The 21,243-nt window shown below is 40.9% G+C and overlaps 1 protein-coding gene across 10 annotated transcripts in view; it reads left to right on the top strand.

Annotated features, from left to right (window-relative positions):
* Positions 1 to 21,243, top strand: part of ASIP (agouti signaling protein) — a 94,970-nt gene that overhangs the window by 33,186 nt on the left and 40,541 nt on the right. The window contains exons 6-9 of one of the 10 annotated variants that reach the window (XR_001514012.1): positions 637 to 769; positions 6,494 to 6,572; positions 8,018 to 8,103; positions 14,211 to 14,486. The exons of 4 other annotated variants lie outside the window; for them this stretch is intronic. The gene's annotated coding sequence lies outside the window, so the exon portion shown is untranslated. Of the gene's footprint in view, positions 1 to 636; positions 770 to 6,493; positions 6,573 to 7,926; positions 8,104 to 14,210; positions 14,487 to 21,243 lie in introns of those variants that run through there. 5 more of the 10 variants (XR_001514011.1, XR_001514009.1, XR_001514013.1 and 2 more) reach the window with 5 other exon arrangements.

Below are 21,243 nucleotides of genomic sequence, written 5' to 3'. Positions count from 1 at the left end.
TATAGAAAGGGAGTGGACTATTCTCAGGGGGCAAAGAGGTGTAAGGGGATGCGGGAAGAGTCTGGACAAAAATTGTACACCTATGGATGAGGACAGTGGGGGGTGGTAAGGGCAGAGGGTGGGGTGGGAACCGGGTAGAGGGGAGCTATGGGGGGGGGGGGAGGAACAACTGTAATAATCTGAACAATAAAGATATAATTAAAAAAAGAAATGGTGCGTGTAAGGTGCGTAAGGGAAATGAATGCAACACAAGTATAGTAATCAGTCATTAGTTGTAGTAATCAGTCATTAATAATTATGTATAGCAGGATATTTTAAAAATTAAGTTACTAAATTTTTATTAAAACGTTTCTTACATACTGTTATATTGGCTGGGCTAAAAATTTTTCATTGTGGGCCGCATGTAGCCTGCAGGCTGCGAGTTTGACATGCTTGCTCTATGCCTTAGCTTATGCTATTTCCTTGCCTGGAATACTCTCCCTTTCCCCCTGATTAACTCTTTACTTATCTTCAAGGCCAAAATTAAATGTCATCTCCTCTGTAGTTTCCCCTGTCATGTTCCTCTTATTGAAATTTACCAACACTCATAGTCCTTGCCCCCTTGTTACCTAGCTGTTTTTTATGTCTCCTTATTAGATGGTGAACTCACTGAATGGCTTGAGAACTCAGGAGAAAGCAACTCATAACTTTACTTCCTCTCCCCACCCTCTTCAACCTCTGACTTTATTCAACTGTGTCTCTGCAGCTCTTAACATAATGCTGGGCACATGTAACTATTTAACAAAGGTTTGTTGAATATGATGAAAGCTGGAAGGTATCAAACAAAATGTGTTGGTTTCTTTTTTTTTTTTTTTTCCACTTCACAGAAGATTTTGGGTACTGGTCTCAATTTCCTCTCTTGATTATTTCTTTTCTTTCTGGCCTTATGCAGCCCATTCCAATTTTACCTACCTTTCTTTGGCTAGTTTTCCCAAACCTAACACTCCACTCATATATCCCTTCATTCAGCATTTATTTATTGAACCCTCACTGTTCTACTGGCACTATTTTAGGCATAGAAGGTATAACAGTAAACAAGATAGATGGGATATTTTTATGGAAATTACATTATGGTTGGATAATTAGACCAAAACAAGTAAGCAAACAAAATAATTTCAAGTAATAATAAATTCTCAGAAGAGAATAAAGTGATATGATAGGGAGTGAGGTGGGAATCACATAAAAGAGTTTGTCAGGAAAGCCTTTCTAAGGAGGAGACATTGAAATCTGGAAAAAGAAAGAGATGGCCATATGGGGATCTGCTAAAAAAAAAAAATTCAAGTGGAAAAGTCAGCACATGCACAGGCCCAGAGACAAAAACAAATGACTAAATATTATAAAGCTTTAGTCTATCACCATCTCTTCTCCCCTTTCCTAGAAAAGTAACATTGATTCCTTCTGAGAAGTGACTGATTACCTCTAGCCTTCACCTTGCCTACCACTTGAATCGCAAAATTTTCTTCCAGTGAATCTCACTGAAGTTTACCTGGCTACAGTCATCTTGGTGACTAAAACACCAATCTCTGGGATTAGAAGCTTTGTGTAGTCCCTTATGTCAGACAATACTTCCTTCCCCCATCTTTTTCAGAAGAACTAGATCAGTGATGGCGAACCTATGACACGCATGTCAGAGGTGACACGCGAACTCATTTTTTTGGTTGATTTTTCTTTGTTAAATGGCAGTTAAATATGTAAAATAAATATCAAAAATATAAATCTTTGTTTTACTATGGTTGCAAATATCAAAAAATTTCTATATGTGACACGGCACCAAAGTTAAGTTAGGGTTTTTCAAAATGCTGACACGCCGAGCTCAAAAGGTTCGCCATCACTGGACTAGATCCCAGTCTCCCATCTCTAGGGAAGAGTTCTCTCACAGGGAGACACAGATGGAAATCCAGGGATAGAATGGAGGGGAAAGCCAATTCTTTGGACAGGTGTCAACCTGGAGTCTGCCTCTATAAATCCCAGGAGTGTCTTCCCACCTTACAGTCATTCTTATTACCCTTCTTCTGAGTGTTGCTTTCCACCGGGCATTGCTCTCCATCGGGCTACAATGTCCAGCTGGTGAGAGTTCAGAAAAGCTGCCTTCCTCTCTTATATGCCAGAACAGCTGCTTAAAGAGGCTGGAGGGAAGAAAAAAACATCCTAGCTGGTTGGCTCAGTGGATAGAGCTTCATCCTGCGAACTGAATGGTCCCAGGTTTACTTCCGTTCAAGGGCACATGCCAGGGTTGCAGGCTCAATCCCCAGTAGGGGGTGTGCAAGGGACAGCCGATCAATGATTCTCATCATTGATCTTCCTATCTCTCTCTTCCTATCCCTTCCTCTCTGAAATCAAAAAAAAATATGTTTAAATTAAAAAAAGAGGCTGGAGGACTTCCTGCCACTGGAGACATGAGAAGCTCTCAGTAAGCCAGGAGCTAGAATCAAAATCATATGGTTTACTTTGTAGTAAAGATCACAGGGCCTGAAAAGTTAGAGGAAGGAAGGCCAAGTAGGGGATAAGCTTTTTAGATTATGGGGGTTGTGCTTCCCCAATCATGGCAGCCCTATATTCACAGTACAGCCCTCCTGCCTAAAGGGTCATCTGTCCTTAGACTGCTGGCCCACTTGGACTCCACTCTGGCTCAGACTGGTGAAGTGCAAACAATAAAGCCTGGAAGAATGAGATTACCTACTCCCTGAGATATCGGGGTCCCTTTAAGGGCCTCCTGACCAGATGCCCTCCAAATGAAAACTGTTCCTATTTACTCTTTTCTCTAAGGCAGTGGTCGGCAAACTGCGGCTCACGAGCCACATGCAGCTCTTTGGCCCCTTGAGTGTGGCTCCTCTACAAAATACCACGTGCGGGCGGTCATGTACAGTGCGATTGAAACTTCGTGGCCCATGTGCAGAAGTCAGTTTTCGGAAAGGAGATGGAGGAAACAAGCCTACAAGACGAGTGTGGATGGGCGAGTTGGAAAGGGGTCGACCTTAGTGAACGTACCTCAATCAGATTGAGGACGTTTTTAGCGAAGGCCAGCTTAGGAGTACCCTAATTAAGTTAATAACAGTGTACCTACCTATATAGTTTAAGTTTAAAAAATTTGGCCCTCAAAAGAAATTTCAATCATTGTACTGTTGATATTTGGCTCTGTTGACTAATGAGTTTGCCGACCACTGCTCTAAGGAACTGACAAACCCCACATCTTAGAAATACTGAGCAAGCCGGCCTTTATATGCTTGTTTACTCTGGATCTAAATAGATGCAGGTTCTCTAAGAAGGAGTTTTTTATTTTTTCCAAGTTGCTTCTGAGGTAGAATTGCCACAAGCATTAAAAAGAAATGCATACTGATGACCCCTTTTACATGTACCCAGTGTGGCAAGCCTAGACTTGGATCTGCTTGGGGACTTCAAATGCTGGGGCTTGTGTGAGTTCCAGTGGGTTCCTATCCTTACCAATATGTGAGTAGGTATTGTTTATGGACAAGTTGAGGAGGAGATGCTGCATGCCCGCCACTGGGATAGCCACCTGAGAAAAGGTGGGTTTCTTTTCTCACCGTCTACTCCTGCCTCCCTGCCCTCCAACCCCAATCCACCACTTCAGTGGCTCCATGTAAAAGGCAGCATTTGGGGGGAAAGATCTATGTCCAAATGTCCCCATGTCCATGCAGAAGAGTTTGGAGCAGATGCCTTAGCTTTACAACCCAGGCAAACCCATAAATGGGAGAGACATTCCAGGCAGCCCTTTGCTATGAGAAGTGGGGAGAGCCTCCATGCCTCAAAGTTGAGAGCCTGCTCCATAAACCTCTCCCTTGAACTGTACACTCAGGGCAGGTACAATATTCTGCAATATTCTGAGTCATTAAAGAAAAAAGGCAAAAGCAAAAAATAAGACAAATATAGGTTTTCCTAGCGTTCTTCACTTATTTCTTGCCTGGGAAGAAAAACAACAGGTCTGATAAAGAGGATGACTATCCTTCTAGGCCAGCCGTGGGCAAACTACGGCCCGTGGGCCGGATCCGGCCTGTTTGAAATGAAAAAAACAAAAAAAAAAAAAAAAAAAAAAGACCATACCCTTTTATGTAATGATGTTTACTTTGAATTTATATTAGTTCACACAAACACTCCATCCGTGCTTTTGTTCCGGCCCTCCTGTCCAGTTTAAGAACCCTTTGTGGCCCTTGAGTCAAAAAGTTTGCCCACCCCTGTTCTAGGCTGTTGTTGCAAGTGAATGTTTAAACAGTTGTGGATGATCAGTGATTTGAGGGTGGGACTTTATGTTAAGCTTCCCAAAGTTGTATGACCACCTCCCTGCTTCCCAGACCTGCTAACTTGCTCCACTATATGCTAAGGTCAGAGCACGGAGCAAGCTCCTGAAGCCCTTGGCTCCAAACAAGTTCCTCACAGCCATCAAAGATATAGCCCTGGTTCTAGAAGCTTCAACCATGCCCTCACAGGAGATTTAGAAAAGCTGGAGCCAAACCTTTGCTCATCCCCTGATGTTATTTCTCATTGTCCGTTAAGAACTACTCACAGAATCCAAGGGATTGGCTATTTGGGTAAGTTCAGTGGGGGACTTGCCACTTATACTTCATCTCTGTCAGCCACAGAAACAGGGTTAAATCATATTTCAGACAAGCTTGTCAGAGTGTATTAGACTCTGCTAGATTGGCCAGATTGTTTTGAAGTTTTTGACCAAAATAAGTTATATTTTTATATGTCTCATATGTTTTTGTATAAGCTCCATCTTATTTAAGCTTTATAATAAGACTATGCTTTGAAAGGTAAAGTATGAGAATCATTATTATATAGGTGAGAAAAGCAATTGCATGACTTCCCCGAACTTATCTAACTCTGTTGTTACCAGAATCAGGACTAGGATATTAATGACCTCACTTCCAGTTAATTGCTTTTTCCACCATTCCACCTTAAGAACAAGCATCCTACAAAAAGTTGCAGTAAAACAGGGAAACTCAACAATAATAGAACCCCTTCCTTGGGCTCTCATTATAATTGTGAAGTCTTCCTCTCTCAAAGCAGAGCCCTCCTTTGGCACAATGTGCTCCCCCAGGTTCATATGCACTTCATGTGCATGGGGCCCCACCAAGCACTTTATATACCACTAGAGGCCTGTTGCACAAAGATTTGCACAATAGGCCTTCCTTCTCCTGGCTGCTGGCACCGGTTTCCCTCCGGCACCCAGGACCCAGGCCTTTGGTCCGGCCACAGCGGAGAAGCCAAGCCTCTTCAGTCTTCAGTCGTCTTCAGTCTTCACTTAGGCCGGAGCCTTCAGTCTTCCCTCCGTGCCTGTGTATGCAAATTAACCCACCGTCTTTGTTGAGTTAATTTGCATACTCATCCTGATTGGCTGGTGGATGTAGCGGAGTGATGACCAATTTACATATTTCTCTTTCATTCGTGTAGATTATCTCAATTCATTCTCCAGTATCTCCATTGAGGATATTACTTACCCACATTACTTACAAAGAAACTGAAGCTCAGCCCAGCTGGCGTGGCTCAGTGTTTGAGTGTTGACCTATGAACCAAGAGGTCACAGTTCCATACCTGGTCAGGGCACATGCCTGGGTTGCGAGCTCCAGTGTGGGGCATGCAGGAGGCAGCTGATCAATGATTCTCTCTCATCACTGTTGTTTTCTATCTCTCTCTCCCTCTCCCTTCCTCTCTGAAATCAATAAAAATATATTTTTTAAAAAATACTTTAGCTTTCAAAAGCCTGCTTCTTTCATTTCTCTTAAGCAGTATTTGAATATATATAATAATATATATATATATACACCATATGTATAACTGAACCTCAGTGAAGGTAGATAAATTAGCTTAAAATCTCAGAGCTTTTCCTAACTGGTTTGGCTCAGTGGATAGAGCATCCACCGTTCAGCCTGTGGACTGCTGAACAGTTGTGGGTTCAATTCCAATCAAGGGCATATGCATGGGCTGCGGGCTCAATCCCCAATAGGGGGCATACAGGAGGTAGCCGATCAATGATTCTCTCTCATCATTGATGTTTCTATCTCTCCCTCTCCCTTCCTCTCTGAAATCAATAAAAATATATTTAAAAAAAATAAAAACAAATCCCAGAGCTTGTTGTTGGAGCTGAAACCAGGTCTTCTGATACTCTGGTCCTTTTTCTGCTATACCCTAGGGATCCAGAAACATTAGCCATAAAAGGGAAATCAAACATAGATCTTTTCCTAACGAGAAAAGTGTATCTATGGAGGCAAATTTTAAGGCTAGGACAATACAATATGCAATACAATAGAGAGCCCCAATTTCTCCAGAAGGACCATGCCCTTCCCACTGGGTATCGACACAGAAACACGTGAGTGTACTTACGTGGCATGTACTGCCTCACCTGTCCCTGCCAGGGATTTGGTCACAGCTACAGCATCTTGACAACCTATTTAAACCAACTTGCAGTAACTGGTAGCAAAGTATCATTCTCTGACAGGTTGAGTCATTGAGCCTCCACAGACTTTGGAAAGGGAACCATTAGTCAAAACATTCAAGAATCAGAGGGTCCCAGAGAGGTATGTAATAATTCCATCCAGATGTTGCGATTGGGTTTTTTCCTTTCTTTCATTTTTTTCAATCACATTCAAAGAGTGAACAAGTTGTTTTCATCTGATCAATCAAGTAAGATGAAAAGAACTTTGCTTCCTTTATTCTCGGTCTGGTCTCCATCAAAGGATCAAGAGGGCTAACAGCATCTGGGCCATTCAGGAAGGTAGCTGAATTATCACAGGATACTTTACACATATGACTGAATTATCTGAATTGGTAAATGGTGTTGTAAGTACATCAGCAAAATCCAATTAGACGCCTCCACGTTCATTTTAATTTACAGCTTCCACACTGTTTACCTGCAGTGTAGGCAACCCATCTGTTTTGAAATCCAAGAAACTATGGCTGTGCAAATTGGTCCAACAAACAGCTTAATGTGCACGTTGCTCTGGTAGAGAGGGAAAGGCCAATCTAACCATAAGTACATTTTATCTCATAGCATCTGAGCAGCCTGGATGGCCGGGAAGCTTTGCTTTGTTATACGGCTATCAAATAGGTCATTCGATAACTCATAACATTCCTCTCCAGCAGCACAGGCTTTCCTGAGGTTAACTTGAGGTGGAGCTAGGATGAAGAAAAGCAGATCTTCTTAAACTGCAGCTGCAATAGACAGTCCCCTTCCTTACTCCACACCTGAGCTCCTGACTTTCCTCCCTTCAAAAAGATGTGCTTTGCAAGGTCCACTTTTTCATCTGGCCTGATGAGTCTCAAGATTTTTGCTCCTTAAATTACTTGAGCAGAACAAAAGATACTTCTCTATTTACACCTACTTACTAGATCAAATAAACAAGCCAGCAAACAAACAAAAAGCCCACTTTTTAATTTTTTTATTTTTTTTCCATCACCATTTATCCCCTCTATGCCCTTTTCCACCTCCACCCATCCTCTCCCCCCCCCAATCACTACACTATTGTCCATGTCCTTGAGTTCTCTCTCTCTCTCTCTTTCTCTCTCTCTTTTTTCTTTTGCTTAATCCCTTTCCCCATCCTCTCCCTCCCTTCCCCAGCCCTTACCCCCAGAGCTGTCTGCGTGCTTTCTCTGAGTCTGTCTCTATTTTGCTTGGTAGTTCAGTTCATTAATTCCACATATGAGTGAAATCATATGGCACTTGTCTTTATTTTTCAATTACAGTTGACAAAAAAACCCCCAAAAAACAACCCATACTTTTGAAGTGTTTTTTGCTGAATCCCTGTAACTTCTCTTAAACATGTTTCTTTGGTACTTTTACATTTTGACTGAAATTCGCAGTGGAAAATATGTTTCGGGAGGAGGGGGGGCAGAATCACCCAACACACTTCTGTGTCTTGCATTTTGACTCAGCCCACAGAACAATTGGGAGAATCTTTGCAGACCCACTAGAGATCTCCGGATTCCATGGAGAACCATTGATCTAAAAACATCTTGATTTCAGAATCCTTCTTCTGATCTGGAATTATGTTATCGACCACAGGGAGCGGCTACTTACAATTCATGGGAGAGGGCCCTGTATAGTGAGAGGTGAGCCCAGTGTGGGGAGAAGAAATCTCTTTCTCTTTCTCTTTCTCGGCGGGTGTTTTGATACAGTATGATATTTATGCTTAGTATGCTATCTATTGGCTCAGTTTCTTCTCCTTCACCGTCTCTTCTTCATCCTTCTTCTTCCTCTCTCCTCATCTTCTATTTTTTGTTTATTTGCTTCTTCTATTGTAAACGTCTCCCCAAGCCCTCAGTGCTTAGATGATTTTTGCCTGGTACCCGTCTGCTGATTGGAATTTCGGGATCACAGTTTCTTATTCGCGTGCAGAATTTTCTTAAATATTTAACCACCTAAATTATAGTAAAAGCAGCTGGCCCCTGCCCATGCCTTGTAGAGAAGGCTGCAGGTCTGTACCCTTCACTGTACCAGAATGCAGAGCTCTGTTGAGATACGTGGAGGAAAGAAGAACCTTTATATGGAGGGAGCAGCCATGTTACAATGAGCGGACAACAAGGGACGATATGAAGAGCAAGTTTAGGGATTAATGTAACTATATCCTGGAAACATGAAGTTATAGATCTCCCAGCTGAGCCTCTGAGAGTGAGATAATTCATGTGGTCAAACTGCTGTGAAATTTTTAAAAAAACTGACTCGCATTGAAGGAAGGGCGTGGATCTTTGTCTCCTCCGCTACTAGTAAAACAACATGGATCTCATTAAGGATCGGGGCACTAACACTGGTAGCTTCTTTTTGGGCACAGCCCTGAGCAGGAAGGCCCTATGCAATGGTAATTACCAGGAATGGGGGTGGGAGCCATTATATACTTTTGATTTGGTCACTTAAACATCCTGTCAGACAGTTGTAGAAAGGAGACCGACCCTTACCACAAAAGAAGTAAATTGTAGGTTGAAGTATTTAGTTTCGGTCCCTGTCAGGTTGAGGCTTTGAAAAACAGACCTGTGGGTCTCCGAAACCAAATGCCAGATTGCCTTGCTTTGGAGCTCTGCAAATTCAAGGACATAAGGAAATGTATAACCCAAATTGAGACCGTTACTTTTTTTTTTCTTAAGGTGTTTTTAAGAAGACTCAGCTTGAAATAAAGTACTAGATTCAAAACATTGTAAACCACAATTTGAATCTTGTTTAAAAGATGAAAGGGCTCTGGCAGGTTTGGCTCAGTGGATAGAGCGTTGTTGGCCCAAGGACTGAAGGGTTCCGGGTTCGATTCCCAGTCAAAAGCATATACCTTGGTTGCAGGCTACCCAGAGACAACCAATCAATGTGTCTCTCACATCGATGCTTTTCTCTCCCCCTCCACTCTCTCTAAAAATTAATGGAAAAATACCCTCAGGCGAGGATTAACAAAACAAAACAAAAAGATGGAAGGATGAAAAGTGTGACTCTACTCACTTCTTTAGAAACAGTCATTACAGACAGGATTCTAGACATTATGTGTTTCCCTCTTCCTCGGTTAGGTCTGCTGTCAAGGGCCAGCAGGCCCCTTTCAATACACAGTCAGTGATGGGGCTTTTAGAAGGCGGAGATGTTCGTTTAAAATGGCTCTTTATGTCCTGTGGTTGTACTCTTTGACATTTGCTTCTAGGAAAGTGTACATATGATGACTGACTAGATATCTGCTTTCTCATTTCAACTGTGAAATAAATTAGGAGGCCATCTCCATCTTTGGCATCACTATAAATTAGGGAGACAGAGGCAAAGCATTCACTGCTTGGAGCCTAACCTCCCTGTGGTCAGGTGGCCTGACTCACAGGAGCAGCAGGCCCTGGTAACAAAACTCAGAAGCAGGAATTAGGAGGCCAGTTTTTGATCCTGCATCCACCTCTAACTGCCTGAGAGGCTTTAATTTAGTCGCTGACCTCCTCAGGGCTGCCACCTTCCTGTATATCAAATAGGAAGACAAAGACTAGCCTCCCTTAGCCTTTGTGGATACAATTACAACTGAAAGTATCTGCCATAGCTGGGGAAGAAGTGGGGCCAGAGAGAGAGATTGCCTATGATACCTGACTTTCTCACTTGATCGCTTAAGTTTTTTAATCCTCATCTTCCTCTTCCCTGGGCTCCTGACTGGTCTGAACTCACTTTTGTTTTCTCTTAAGTAAAATTTTATTGAAAAATTTTTTGTTTTTATTGGGGAAAAAGTCTTCAGCTCAATGAATTTTTTCCACGTGAACACCCTGAAAAACTGAACCTAGATCTAAAAATAGGACATTACCCCTAGCTGGTTTGGCTCAGTGGATAGAGTGTTGGCCTGGGACTGAAGGGTCTCAGGTTCAAATCTGGTCAAGGGCACATAACCCGGGTTGGGGGCTCAATCCCCAGGGCGTGCAGGAGGCAGCCGATCAATGACTCTCTCTCATCATTGATGTTTCTATCTCTCCTTTCCTCCATGAAATCAATAAAAGTATATAAACAATAGTAATAAAATAAAATAAAAAATAATAAAAATAGGTCATTACCAGCACTCGGAGCCCCCATCATATCCTCTTTTAGTCCCTTTCCTGCCAAGGGTAACCACTAACCTGACTTCTAACACCATAATTAAGTTTTGCCTGTTTGGAGGACTTCACATATGTGTATATGCTTTTATGTGTAACTTCTTTTGCTTAATATTAGGTTTGTAAGATTCATTTATGTTATTGTGTTATTTTCTCTATTCTCATTGTTATATAGTATTTCATGAATTAATATACCACTATTTATTTATCCATTACCTTAGTGGGCATTTGGGTTGTTTCTGATTGAGGGCTATTATGAACAGTGCTACTAGGTAGGAACATTCTTAAACAGTTTTTTTTAAAAAAATTTTTTTATTGATTTCAGAGAGGAAGGGAGAGGGAGAGAGAGATAGAAACATCAATGATGAGAGAGAATCACTAATCAGCTGCCTCCTGCATGCCCCCCACTGGGGATCTAGCCCACAACCTGGGCATGTGCCCTGACTGGAAATTGAACCATGACCTCCTGGTTCATAGGTTGATGCTCAACCGCTGAGCCACACCATTTGGGCTTGAACAGTTTTTTGATGAACATATGACTGTTTTCCTTTTGGCTATTATCTAGAAGTGGAATTGCTAAATCATAAGATACGTGAGTTCTGCTTTAATATATACTGCCAGTTTAAAAAAGTAATTGTATCATTTTACACTCCCACCAGTCATGTCTGAGACTTCTGTTTTTTTCTACATCCTGACCAATACTTGGCATTGTCTGTCTTTTGCATTTACCCATTTGGATGGATGTGTAGTGGAATGCTTTTTGAGTTAAATTTTTATTTCCTTAATGACTGATAAAGTTGAACACCTTTTAATGTATTTATTGGCCCTTGGCTATTCTGTTTTATAAAATACCTTTCAGTTTTGAACCTGCTTTTCTGTTGGATTGTCTGACATTTTCATTGATCTATAAGAGTTCTATAAGTATTATAGATACTTGTTGTATACATGTTGCAAATATCATTTCCCACAACGCTGTTGAGTGATATTGGAGCCTACGGCAAAAGTCAGAAATACTGATACCTATCTTTATTTATATATTTTTAAGATTTTTTTAAAATTGAGTTTTAGAGAGGAAGGGAGAAGGAGAGAGAAAGAAAGAAATATCGATGTAACAGCAAAACATTGATCAGATGCCTCCTGCAGGGCCCCAGCCAGGGATAGAGCTTGCAACCGGGGCATGTGCCCTCATAAGGAATTGAACCAGTAATCTTTTGGGTGCACAACTGAGCCACACCAGCCAGGGTTAAAATTTTGATATTTTGTTCATGGATTTTTTTTCATGGTTATTTAAAAAAATATTGCATTGACATCTTATTTATCTTGATTACTGAGGGGGTTTTTTTGGTGCCCTCTTAAAAACTTGTGTCCAGCCTGGCCATCCTGGCTCAGTGGTTGAGTGTTGACCTATGAACCTAGAGATCATAGCATTGGCATTTTAACAATATGAAGTCTTCCAATCCATAAACATGGAATGTTTCCTTTTATTTATCTTTTAAAATTTCTTTTATCAATGCTCTGTTGTTTTCATTATACAAGTATTATAATTCCTTGGTTAAGTTAACTCCTAAGTATTTTATTATTTTTATGCTATTATAAATGGAACTGTTTTTATAATTTCCTTTTCAGATTGTTCATTTTTATTGTATAGAAATGCAACTGATTTTGTGTGTTAATTTTTTCCTGCTACTTTGCTGACCTCATGTAATAGTTCCAATAGTTCTTTCATGTAGAATTTGTAAGGTGCTCTACATATAAGATTATATCACTTACATACAGAAATAATTTTATTTCTTCCTTTCCAATTTTGATGCCTCTTATTTCTTTTTCTTGCCTAATTGCTCTGGCTGTAATTTTCAGGACTATGTTAAGTAGATGAGGTGAGATTTGGTATCATTGCCTTGTTCCTGACCTTAGAGGAATAGCTTCCAGTATTTCACTATTGAGGATGATGTTTGCTATGGGTTTTTCATATGTGGTTTTTATTGTGCTGAGGTAGTCTCTCTCTAGTCCTACTTTTATTTTTTTTAGTGTTTTTATCATAAAAGAGTGTTGAATTTTATCAAATTCTATTTTCTGTATCAATTGAGATGATCGTGTGTGTTTTTATCCCTTATTTGGTTAATATGGTGTATAATATTGATTGGTTTTTCTTATATTGAACTATTCCTGCATTCTGGGAATAAATCACACCTGGTCGTGGCATATAATTCTTTCAGTATGCTACTGGATTTGCTCTGCTAGTATTTTGTTGAGGATTTTTGCATCAGTGTTCATAAGGGATATTGGTTTATAGTTTTCTTGTAATGCCTTTTTCTGTCTTTGGTATCAGGGTAATGCTGGCCTCCTAGAATGAGTTAAGAAGTGTTCCCTCCTCTTCAATTTTTTGAAAAAGTCTAAGAAAGATTGGCAATATTAAATGTTTAGTAGATCCCTGACCGGTTTGGCTCAGTGTTTAGAGTGTTGGCCTGCAGACTGAAGAGACCTGGGTTCGATTCCGGTCAAGGGCATGTGCCTTGGTTGCGGGCACATCTCCGGTGGCGGGGTGCCGGAGGCAGCTGATCGATGTTTCTAACTCTCTCTCCCTCTCCCTTCCTCTCTGTAAAAAACCAATAAAATATATTTAAAAAATAAATAAATAAAATAAAATAAATGTTTAGTAGAGTCCACCAGTGAAGCCAACAGGGCTTTTTTTTTGGCTAGGGGTTTTTTAAATTATTATTTGAACTAAATATGTTTTATTTTTTTAAATTTATCTTTATTGTTGAAAGTATTACATAAGAACAGAAAAGAAAGTATTACAGATGTCCCTTCCCCTCTACATCTTATTTATCTTGATTACTGCATCCCTCCCCAGGCCTTTTCCACACTATTGCCTATTATTTATTCAATTTCCTTACTAGTAATAGGTCTATTCAGATTTACTTTTTCATTGTGGTTTAGTCTTGGTAAGTTTTGTGTTTCTAGGAATTTGTCTATTTTATCAAGGTTATTCAGTTTGTTGATATATAATTGTTCATAGAACTATCTTAAATTCTTTTTATTTACTAGAGGCCTGGTGCATGACATTTGTGCCTGGGGAGAAGGGTCCTCTCGCAGTCTGGGAACCCTTGGGGGATGTCCGACTACCAGCTTAGGCCTGTTCCCCGGACATCCCCCAAGGGGTCCTTAGCGCTGCCACAGAGGCGGGAGAGGCTCCTGCTGCACTTGCCAGCTGTGAGCCTGGCTTCTGGCTGAACGGCACTCCCTCTGTGGAAGCGCACTGACCACCAGGAGGCAGCTCCTGCATTGAGCGTCTGCCCCCTGGTGGTCAGTGCCCATCATAGCAACAGGTCGTTCTACTTTGATCAGCTGCGTCCTGCATGCCCCCGACTGGGGATGTGTCCGCAACCAAGGTACATGCCCTTGACCGGAATCGAACCTGGGACCCTTCGGTCCATAGGCCAGTGCTCTGAGCCAAACTGGTCAGGGCTTAACCACAGTTTTGCTTTCCATAGTTTCAGTTACCAAGAGCAAACGACAGTCCAAAAGTATTAAATGGAAGATTCCAGTAATAAACAATTTGTAAGTTTTAAATTGCACACTGTTCTGAGTATCATGATGGAATCTCACACCATCCTGTTCTGTCCCACCAGGTTCATGAATCATCTCTTTGCTCAGTCCACAAAGGAGGATAGGATCCTTTTTGCCCACCCTGGTTCCTGCAAGCTATGTGAGAGCTCCTCCAGGAAAAAGTGAACAGCTGTTTGCCACAGGTAGCTGCTCTGTGTAAAAGCCAAAATTAACAGCAATTTACTCTCCTAGACTTTCCTTGGAAGTTGTAACCTTTAGTAGACTCCAGAGTTCCCACATAGTTGCATTAGACAGATTCTTTCAATGCAGTTGTTGTGTAGGTGGGGAGGCATATTCCTTGTACTTATTACTCCACCATCTTCCTGGAGTTACCCTGTAGGAGTTTTTTGTATGTTGTTAATACAAATCTTTTGCCACATGAATGTATTGGAGTATTTTTCCCCCAGTCTGTTGCTTGATTATTCATTCTCAAAATGATTATTCTTTTCATGAGCAAAATTTTCTTGAAGTTCAATATTTCACTTATTTTTATGATTAGTACATTTTATGTTATGCCTAAAAAGCTTTGACTACTCTATGGTTGCAAAGATATTTTTTAGAAGCTTTATAGTTCTAAATTTTACATTTAGGTCTGTGATCCATCTTGAATTAATTTTTATATATGGAGTGCAGAAGGGGTCAGAATTCTCTTCCCATAGACATATCCAGTTGTTTCAGCACAAATTGTTAAATAGACTTTCCTTTCCCTGTTGAATTGATTGGGTGTCTTGGTTGATAATCAATTAACTATATATCTGTGTTTACTTCTGGACTTGATTCTGTTTATTAATCTATTTCTATCTACTTCTATTTTAAGCCTGATGTAATTATATACTAAATCTTGAACTCAGAAATATAAGTACTCTAACTTTGGTTTTCTTTTTTCAATATCATTTTGATTATTCTAGGTCCTAAGTCCTTCGCATTCCCATAAAAATTTTAGAACCACATTATCAATTTTTAAAAAAAACAAAAAAACTTGCTGAACTTCAGAATTGATTTGAGGTTCTATATGATGTTATTTCCCTTCAGAGAGGGGTTACTTTTGTTTCTATCAATCAGAAAGGTTAGGGGCTACATACCTTTATCTAATAAATGTTTCAGGAATTCAAAGCTGGGCCCTGGCCAGTATGGCTCAGTTGGTTAAGCATCATCCCATGTACCAAAAGGTCACTTGGATTCCTGGTCAGAGCACTGATGCCCAGGTTATGGGCTTGATCACCAGTAAGGAGCACGCAGGAGGCAGTTAATTAATGTTTCTCTTTGTCATTGATGTTTCTCTCTCTCCCTCTTCCTTTCTCTCTAAAAAATCAATAAAAACATTTTTTTTTAATGCAAAGCTGGGCTTTAGTCTTTATCAGGGCTAGTCAATTACCCTTATCCTAGGGCAGTGATGGCGAACCTATGACATGCGTGTCAGAGGTGACACGTGAACTCATTTTTTGGTTGATTTTTCTTTGTTAAATGGCATTTAAATATATAAATAAATATCAAAAATATAAATCTTTGTTTTACTATGGTTGCAAATATCAAAAAATTTCTACATGTGACACGGCACCAGAGTTAAGTTAGGGTTTTTCTTTTTTAAAAATACATTTTATTGATTTTTTACGGAGAGGAAGGGAGTGGGATAGAGAGTTAGAAACATCGCCCGCACCAAGGCACATGCCCTTGACCGGAATCGAACCCGGGACCCTCAAGTCCGCAGGCTGACGCTCCATCCACTGAGCCAAACCGGTTAGGGCAAGTTAGGGTTTTTCAAAATGCCAACACACCGAGCTCAAAAGGTTCGCCATCACTGTCCTAGGGTGAAATCAATCACGGTCTCAGTAGAAAACCTGGGATGTTTACCAGGGCTCTTTCTTCTTTTCAGGCTCTTTACTATAATTTTTGTGTTGCCATTCAAAGCTGGGAAATTGCTGAAAGCTCTGTCAGCTTCTCAATGATGCCTTTGTTTTTGGAATCAATAACTATCTTTAGGATAAGTTTTCCCAAACACCAGGTTCACTTTCCTTGGCTTCTCTTTTCTTCCAGATCTTGGGCCAGCAAATTCTCATAGCTTTGGGTAGCTTTTTTATGCCTTCAAATTGATGTTTAAGAAAATAATAATTATCTACATTTTCCAATTGTTCTCAGCAAGAAGTTTATCTGTAATAGCCCACTTATTCAGCCTTTGCTGTAGATGGAACTCTCTGACGTACACTTTTTAAATATAAGTTCATTAAAATGAACTTTGTTTTGTAAAATATTTTCATACTTTCCTAATTATTCTGGAAATAATTGGAAAATACTTAGAGGCATTGAAATTGCTAGCCTGGAAGTTTGGCTTTCGCATTATTGGTGGTGAAAATTACCACAGACCTTCAGGCCAACATGAGACAGGCCACAAACAGAATGTGGTGTTTGGAGCTGGTCACCAAAACTGTGCCTTATAAAAGGGGAGAAAATATTCCTTTACTCATTATATTTACCCAGCTCCACTGAGGCAAAGTGGCATTACCCATTCATCATTTTTTCCATTATTGTGCTGTAGCAGCATGTGGGTTTTTTGCTGGATAATACTGGAGAGCACTCTTCCTATTTGCTTTTAGATGTTCATAGTGGAATCTGCTCACCCTAGCTTAACACCAGGGACTTCTTGCTGTGCTGCCATTTAACAGGTGAAATCAGGTTGGTGGAGGTGAAAGCAGCAAGAGGAGAATGTGCCCTAATTGGCAATTTTAACTTAAATCTCTGAAGTTTCTCAGATAAAATGTAAGGAAAACTGGAAACCTATGGCTCTTGTACACAGATGTGTGCACATAAGTAACTATATAGACATCCATACACACTCCTAAACACATCCATATTGTACACTCAAATAGTGTGAAACCTAACCTTAGGCTAAACTAGATAATATCATGTAATTCACTGGATACTGTGTGGAAAGGTAGGGCTTCTTGAGGAAGGACAGGATCAAAAAGCAAGAGCTAACTTTGGTTAATGCTCTTTCTTCTTTTCAGGCTCTTTACTATAATTTTTGTGTTGCCATTCAAAGCTGGGAAATTGCTGAAAGTGTGTGCCAAGTATATACAGGGGTGGTCAAAAGTAGGCTTATAGTTGTGAGTATGCAAAACACAGAATTTCTTCTTGTATTATTTATTTACTATAGACTGGGTGCACAAAAATTTGTGCACTCGGGAGGGTCCCTCAGCCCGGCCTGTGCCCTCTCGCAGCCTGGGAACCCTCGGGGGATGACCACCTGCTAGCTTAGGCCCACTCCCTGGAGGATTGGGCCTAAGCTGGCAGTCAGACATCCCTCTGGCAGCCCGGGAGTGCAGGCTGGCCACAGCCCCTTCAGGGTAAAGGTCCCCGCTGTGGTGCCTGGAGAGCCTGGGTGAGGAGCTGATGGCTGTTTTCAGGCTGGCCAAGCCCCCCAGCAGGGACCCTCACCCCATAAGAGTGTGGCCATCCTGGCTGAGGGGTTGATGGCTGTTTTCAGGCTGGCCACAGCCCCCAGCCACCCAAGCTTCCAGTGGAGGCTGGCTGGAAGCAGGGATCTGGGATTTATTTGTCTTCTATAATTCAAACTTTATTACCTTTAGTGGAGGCCTCAGCCAGCTCAGGGCTGGCGGGAAGCTTGGCTTCCTCCATTGCCGGGGCAACCAAGCCTCCTACTTGCTGCATCTCCATGGCTGCCGGCCGCCATCTTGGTTGGGTTAATTTGCATATAGTCACTCTGATTGGCTGGTGGGTGTGGCTTGGGCATAGCTAAGGTATGGTCAATTAGCATCTTTGTCTTTTATTAGTGTAGGTTAATTACTGTATTATGTGTTTGTATTATTTGTCATCTTCTGTAAACCGACTTTCTTCACTCTGTACATATATTTATATTTAATTCTTATAATAATCTTACAGAATAGGTACTGTTATCTTCATTTTTTAAAAAATATTTTTTATTGATTTCAGAGAGGAAGGCAGAGGGAGAAAGAGATAGAAACATCAATGATGAGAGAGAATCATTGATTGGCTGCCTCTGCACACCCCACACTGGGGATCGAGCCCACAACCCACATGTGCCCTGATCAGGAATAGAACCTGTGACCTCCTGGGTCATAGGTCGACACTCAACCACTTAGCCATGCCAGCTGGGCTGTTATCTTCATTTTTCATTTAAAGCCATACCCAGGCTCAAATGGCTAGTGCATTTGCAGAGCCAAGAATCAAATCTAATTCTGCCTGGTTCCAAATTCTATTCTCTGAAAGTCTGAAAGAGAGGCAGTTCTTATTTAAACAAATAGACTCTGCAGTAGAGTTTCTAAACAGAAGTATAATTAATAAATTTGTTTATTGTTTCTCTCAGTGGTCAACAGCATTAATCTCAGTGAATAAGAGTCTGCTGAGCACTTACTAAATGCTCAGTTACTAGGGTTTGATGACCAAGGGTAAGGTGATGTGTGAGTGTTGAGAATAACAGAGCACAGAAATGTTCACACTAATAAACTTTTTCTGAACACCTAAACACTGAGCTGATTATTCAGAATACAAAGACAAGAAGTATAAAACATGGTCTTCACCCTCCAAAGTTCACAGTCTAGTTATTTCAGAGGCCATTTGTGTAGCATCTACAGAATCTACATACCCATAAAAGGTACAGAGAAGCCCTAGCTGGTTTGGCTCAGTGGATAGAGCATCGGTCTGCGGACTGAAGAGTCCCAGGTTCAATTCTGATCAAGGGCATGTACCTCAATTGCAGGCTCCTCACCAGCCCAGGCACTGGTTGGGACTCATGCAGGAGGCAACCAATCGATGTGTTTCTTTCACATCAATATTTCTCTCTATTTTTTCCTTTCTCTTTCACTCCTTCTAAATATCAATGGAAAAATATCCTCAGGTGAGGATTAAAAAAAATGTACAGAGAATAGAGACAAAGAAGGCTGAACCTTCTTTCATGAAACTCACAGTCTAAGGATGAGTCAAACTTAAAAAACAGGCACTTTCATTATAAGATAGTGATTTAAAAGTAAGCATATGGGTGTCATGGGAGCATGGAGAAGGGCATGTAGCTCAATATGGGGAATCAAAGAAGCAGGAAGAAATGACTCCTGAACTACCATGGGGTTGGCACAATGAATGCATCTGAAACACTTAGCAAGGGACACTGACATTAAATGTGTTTTGAACAGAATGGTACAGGTTTATGTGGCACCATAGAAAGCCAATGAATATTCTATGACTGTGCTGTTCCCTGAACACCTTCACAGTGGGAACTATCAGACCACAAACCTTTCCTTCTTTTCCCTTTGCTTTGCAACTTCTAAAGCCCATTCTCTTGTGAGGAATTTACCTATTCCTTTTATCTATCCTGCCTTCCTTCTTTATTTCCACCCTTACTTTCTCCTACCTTCCCTCCCCTCTCTCCCTTCCTTCCTTCTTTTCTTTGGTCCCCCACCCAACCCCCCAACTAATAGGTCACAAGAGTTGGAAAAACTGGGGAAGTCTTCAAGCAGAATATGAGATTTGAAGGATTTAAAGGCTTATAGACATCCAAGGGGTTCTTAATAATGATCATCATAACATAGTAATAAATCAGGGCATTGAAAAAGAAACAAATGCCAACTATTGAGTCAATTGGTTCATATTTGTTGGAAACCTACCCTGATTCCTTATACCACTCTAGGACACCAAGATGAATCTGGCCCATGGGTTGAAATTAACAAGACATTTGTGGGCAGTGAATGGAAAGCATATATGGAATAATGGGAAATAAAGTCTGATAATAAAAATGGGATAGATTACAAAGGGCCTGGAAAGCAAACAGAAAAGTTTAGACTTGATATAGTTATACAAAGAGTCCTTTTAAGCTTTTGAGCAGGTGGGAGGAAAAAATAGGGGGAAAGATATGAGAGAGGGAAGACTGATACAGACTAACACTAGCCTGTATGTGAGCCTAATTATGGTGATAAGGGTTTCTAGGGTATGGCAAAAGCAATTAAAAGAAAGGACAGGGCTTGTGGATATAGAGAATCTTAACTTCCAGGATATCAATTTTTGCCTTAGGAAATGCAAAACTTACAAAGCATAAAAGAAGTTAGGTTGGGAATGGTAGACTGCAGAGAGGAAGAGAAATGAAAAAAAGCTGCAGACTGAGGATGAAGCTATTACTGCTGTGATCTGCAGCTAATAAGTAGCCCAGGCCTTAGGTGTCTTCCAGCTAGGTTTAGGGCTCAACACTTGTGAAATATATATACTTTAATATATTTTTATTGTCTTCAGGGAGGAGAAGAGGGAAGAGAGACAGAAACAATGATGACAGAGAATCATTGATCAGCTGCCTCCTGCATACCCCACACTGGGGATTGAGCCCACAACCCAGGTATGTGCCCAGACCTAGAATAGAACTATGACCTTCTGGTTCATAGGTCTATACTAAACCACTGAGCCACACTGGTGGGCATGAAATATCTTTTTAAAACTGCTAAGAACTCTGAGAATCATTGTTTAGAGCAATGATTTTCAACCAGTATGCTGCAAGAATTTTTTAAATATGCAATACCTGACTATTTGGCCGGGGACACTAACCTCTTTTCCCTTAGATTGTCAAATTAAAAAAAATGACAACTAACACAATAGCTGCCCAGTATGAATGAATCAAAATTATACCTGTTTTTTGTCAGTTCAGCAAAAAATATATATATGTTGGTGTGCCACAAAATTTTAGTAACTAGTTTATATGTGTGTGCCATGAGATGAAAAAGGCTAAAAATTGCTGGTTTAGAGGACAGTATTTATCAGATTGAGCAACTCAAAAACTAGAGATAGAGCAGGGGGCATTTTAGGAGGTTGAACATGCAGAGAAGCTTGTTTGTCGAATCTCAGAGGAAAGCTGGAGTGGGTGAGTGGGTGGGAAGAGATTAACCGAAGAATTTATATGCATACTAGAGGCCCGGTGCACAAAAATTTGTGCACTCGGGGGGAAGGGGGGGGGGGTCCCTCAGCCCGGCCTGTGCCCTCTCGCAGTCTGGGACCCCTCGGGAGATAACGCCCTGCTGGCTTAGGCCTGCTCCCAGGTGGCAG

The sequence above is a fragment of the Myotis davidii genome, unplaced genomic scaffold (genome assembly GCF_000327345.1).
Source record: "Myotis davidii unplaced genomic scaffold, ASM32734v1 scaffold38, whole genome shotgun sequence".
In the NCBI taxonomy this organism is placed as follows: domain Eukaryota; kingdom Metazoa; phylum Chordata; class Mammalia; order Chiroptera; family Vespertilionidae; genus Myotis; species Myotis davidii.
Note: the sequence above shows the minus strand (reverse complement) of the source record. Positions and strands in the feature narration are given on the sequence as shown.